Here is a 4519-nt window from a genome sequence, read left to right on the forward strand (position 1 = left end):
GAAGCAGGCAGATTCCAATGTCCTGTGCCCGCTTAGCCACCGGCGGTGGACACTCACAGCGAACTTGCGGGTGTCCAAGTCGGATCTCCACCCAGTTGTTGAGCACAGCAAAGAGGGGTGCCAGCAGGAAACCCGCCACACAGATGGCAATGAACCCAAACGGCAGCGCTGAGAAGTGGGGTGTCAGACCTGGGCCACCTTGAGGGCTGAGTGAATGATGAATGCAGGTGTTGAAGTTTCATATTGACCCAGTGATGTGTTAGCACATTACAGTTGAGGAAATTGAAGCCCAGGGAAATCGAGGACCAATTTCAAGGTCAACGGCAAGACCTTGGTAGAAACAAATCTGGAGGTTCAAGGATGATGCCACTCTGTCGGCCCACTTTGTTGGGAGGCAACAGCCCCGGGTCGGGTAGGGGGTCCTCCCCTGCCTTGGAAGAATGCCATGTAGAAGGAAAAGTAGAAAATCGACAAACTCAAAGAAGAAGACTCTGAAAGTGAAGGTCTTCGTGGAAGGTCTGGGTTCTGTGCATCTCTGGGCAAAAGGTAGAGATGGTCAGAGTTCTATTGGCTGTAAGGAGGAAGGCACAGCTTAGCAGGGTCAGTCCATATGCTTCTGTCCCCAACCCACTTGCACTTAATGCCAGCCATGCGCCCCTGGCCATCTTCATTTGAGGATGGCTGAGTAGGCTGGGGACACCAAGATGGGAGCTGAAGGCTTTGAGGTGTATGGAGCCTTGCCTCAGGGCTCCCGGACTCAAATGATTCCTGGGCACCCCTGTGAGCCCCTGCCCTCACTCACCCCACCCGGTGAGCTGCTCAGCCAGCAAGTAACAGACCGGACCCAAGAGGAGGATCAGTACCAGGTTGAGCACAGTTCTGCTGATTGTGGCGGACCTATGGCCATCACCTGAAGCCCAGCCAGGTGGGTAGGGGTAGGAGGAATCTGAAGACGCCCATATTGTGCCCCGAGTCTAGAACAGTGCCCCCACCCTCTGCTACCCCAAAGGGGCACACACTCGGGTCATGGACATGGGGTTGCCTGTGTGAAAAGGCATCCGCCATTGCTGATGATGGCGCAGTAAAATGATGAGTGACACCAGGAAACTCATCACCACACAGAGCGGGGCGCCAGCAAGGAGCGTTGTCAGAATTGGAGGGCAGGCCCCCAGGATCCCAGCCCACTCTGGGGGGTACGGCCCTTCCAAAGCAAGGGCCCAAAGCTCCCTCACCATGACGAGGATGACTGAAGAGCTGGGGAGTAGGTGGGGAAGGCGGGTGCAGTCCTTGAAGGACTCCTTCTAGCCTATCACTGGGTCCTGGGCCCAAAGCAAACTCTTTGGGCCCAAAGCAAACACACACATTCCTGTCCAAAGAGGCGATAGCTGTGCTTCCTGCAGCCCGACAGGCTGGGTGTCACAACCCTGGGGTGGGGGGAGCCCCCATCTTTTTCCGCCTGTGCAGGGAGCTCCGGAAGTACAGGAATGAGGTTCCATTTATTTTTGTTTCTGCAGGGCCTTCCCCACCCCTCAAGGGCCTGGCTAAGAGCCTGTGGATGGATGGATGATGGATGGATGGATGGATGGATGGATGGATGGATGGATGGATGGGAAGGTAAAAACAAATGTAAACAATAAATGGATGTACTTGTGGGAGAGGGCTGGATAGACTGACAGATGGGTGGGCAGTAGGAAGACAAATGGGTGGGTAAACCGGACAGGCCAACAATTGGCACGTGTCTGTAAGTGGGTGCACAAGTGGGTGAGTGGAAGGGCAGGTGGGTGCATAGATGGTTGGATGGCTAGGTGGGTGAGCAGATGAAAGCCGGTTGGGATGGATGCTGGATGTAATGTGTAATAGATCATGGATTAGTGTGTTCGGTAACTTATAACTGACTGCATACTATTCTACAGTAGATACTGGATACAATGTGATAACAACCTGGACAAAGCCCGAGCCCTAATGGACTTTACAGTCTAGTTGGGGAGACAGACATCAAACAAATAAGCACAAATACGTAATTGCGAAGAAGTCCTATGCAGGAATGATGCTAAGTAAGAAGAAGGTGGAAAGACAGTGTCCCACAGTGGTGGTGGTGGTGGTGGTGGTGGTGGTGGTGGCAGGGAGGAACCATGTGTGCAAAGGCAGGGCCATTCTTTAGGTCACATGAGTTGTATACCACACTATTCTAGGGGGCACCATTCACGCTGACTTTGTTACCTCAATGTTTCTTTCCTGCTTTTTCACTCCCCCCACATCTGTTTAACCTAATGCATCCCATATGAGAATGCATCCTACTGGAAGGCTCTGGGGAGGACAATGCACAACATGATTTGTGTTTTCAAAAGATCACCCTGGCAGCTGAAAAGAAATTAAGTAGGGCAAGTCCAGGAGCAGGGAGACCTTTGGAGGGCTACCACAGTGGTTCAGGTGAAACAATGGTGGATGGTGGCTTGGACTGGGGACAGGGGGCAGGGGAGGGAGTGGCAGTGGAGGTGGAGAGAAGCAGATACAGGATCAATGATTAGGTGTTTGGATGGGCTGGTGGGTGGCTGGCTGGCTGGGTGAGTGGAATGCTGCCCCCCTTCTTCCCTGTGCCAAAGTTTCTCTTTGAGACCCTAAATGCACCCAGTCTTTAACCTCACCAAACCTTACATCATCTTGATATCAGGGGCAGGTGGAAAAGTAACCTGGGAGGTGTAGGAAGGAGCCAGATTTGGATCCTGGAATTTTGGACTCCAAAGTCTAGTCTCTTCCCAGCATGCCTTGTGGTTTGTGAGAACTCTGGGAAATGGAGCTCTGGGCCTGGCGGGCTGAGCTGGGCCTCACCTCCTCTTCCTGGAAGTCACTGCGGTCCCAGTGGTGGACAAGGGTGATGCTCTTGCACTTCCGGTGCTCCAGGAAGGCCGTGGCCCACAAGGACATAAAGATGCTGAAGAACACAGTCCCCAGACAGAGAAGTAGCCCAACTGCAAGAAAGGGCGAGGGGACATACTGCAGGGCCAGCACTGCCTCCCCACAGCCAGACCCAGGTGTCCCAAACACCTACCCATTCCCTTGCTCTTGTCCCTGTCTCACCTTGCCATGGGGCAGATCTTGGAATTATTCCATACGGCACAGGTATGGCAGAGTGGGCACATGAGGAAGGTACGCTCATGGCACAGATCTGTTCCCTATGGGCAAAAAGTGCCCATCCTGGGAGAGTCTATCCTCAACCAACCATCTGATCTGGCCCACCCAGCCCGTCCTCCTGCCCCTAGCTCCAGCCACTCATGCTGGCGTGTTGGTGCCCATGACAATAAGGCCAGAAATAAAGACCGTGGTGCCCACAAGGGCAGCAGGCAGGCAGCAGCGAGGCCGTGCAGAAGCCTGACAAGACGACAAAGTTTGCGAGCCGCCATCTTTGTACTTGACCCCAGCTCCCAGCCCCCACCCCCCCCAGTGCCAGGTAAAGTAGATGACCTTCTCCCCAGAGTACTCTTGTGCCAGCATCTCCAGCAAGCCCAGCAGGAGCACAGCAACCTGGGCGGGTCAAAGGGCCCCAGGCAGACGAAAGGAGGGAGGGCTGCAGGGTTCCCTCCTGATGCCCCGGCAGTGGGAGAGAGCTGAGCTTGGGTCATCTCCAGTTCATGCAGTGGGAAGGCTGCAGGGTCAACTCCTCTGGCCAGCAGACAGGAAATGGCCATCTCTGTGCGTTTCTACTTGGCATAGACTGCCACCTGCCAGAAAGAATCCTGGCGTCAGCTCCCTCCCCTTAAGGTCCCTGCCCCATCCCCACCCCCCACCCCCAGGCAGTTGTCTCACCACCTCTGCCTCTTTGTGTTGGAGATGTAGGAGTCGTGGGAATCCCTGTCTAGGAATCTGTGAGCAGAGCAGGGGTCAGAAGCCCTCTGCCCAGTGCGAGACCTAACACAATGGGAGTGCAGAGTCTAGTCTCTAGGCTGGGGACACAGGGTTGAGATGCGCCAGTTGCTAAAGCCAGAGAGCCCATCTCCCCACAAAGCTCAGCCTGGGCTGGTGTGTTCCAGCCAGATGAGCACCTGAGGGGGACCGAACGGGTGGGAATCAGGCACTGGGAGCCGCTAGGACTCCGACTGTCTTTAGACCTCAAGCGAGTCAGGCAGGAGTTGCCTCCGCGCGGAACCAGGGAGCCAAGCGCCCCGCCCCTCTGCGGAAGGCCCCGCCCCGCCCCGCCCCGCCTCTCCCGGCTTGCGAGGAGCTGCGGTCTGGGCTCCTGCAGAAGTCCCGCGGCCGCTTGGCCAAGTGTTGCTGCAGAGAGTTGCTCAGGCGCAGGCGCCGCGGCGGCCCCGCAGAGCGGTCCGAATCCAGGGTGTGTCGGGCCTGGGGGAGGAGGAGAGCAGGGTGACGCGCGCCTGGCAAAACCCGGCGACCCGGCCGACCCCTCCCCACTCCTCTATTTCCTCCGCGTGGAACAGGAGCAGCTCCCAGAGCGCGCTCAGCTTGGCGAAGTGCACGGCGGGCCAGAGCCCCGGGCCCCTTCCCTTGCGACCCTGGCTGG

General features: G+C 56.5%; 1 long non-coding RNA gene across 2 annotated transcripts; it reads right to left on the reverse strand.

Moving 5' to 3' along the window:
• Window positions 1-222: 222 nt before the first annotated feature.
• On the reverse strand, window positions 223-4173 carry LOC102899506. 2 transcript variants are annotated; one of them, XR_440859.5, is made up of 4 exons: window positions 3805-4173; window positions 3463-3719; window positions 2830-2969; window positions 223-571 (listed from the first exon to the last, which is right to left on the reverse strand). It is a non-coding gene; the product is annotated as an uncharacterized LOC102899506 (long non-coding RNA). The 2 variants fall into 2 exon arrangements; XR_890603.3 differs by having other exon boundaries at window positions 3808-4171.
• Window positions 4174-4519: the final 346 nt, after the last annotated feature.

Source organism: Felis catus, chromosome C1, assembly GCF_018350175.1.
Source record: "Felis catus isolate Fca126 chromosome C1, F.catus_Fca126_mat1.0, whole genome shotgun sequence".
Lineage (NCBI taxonomy): Eukaryota > Metazoa > Chordata > Mammalia > Carnivora > Felidae > Felis > Felis catus.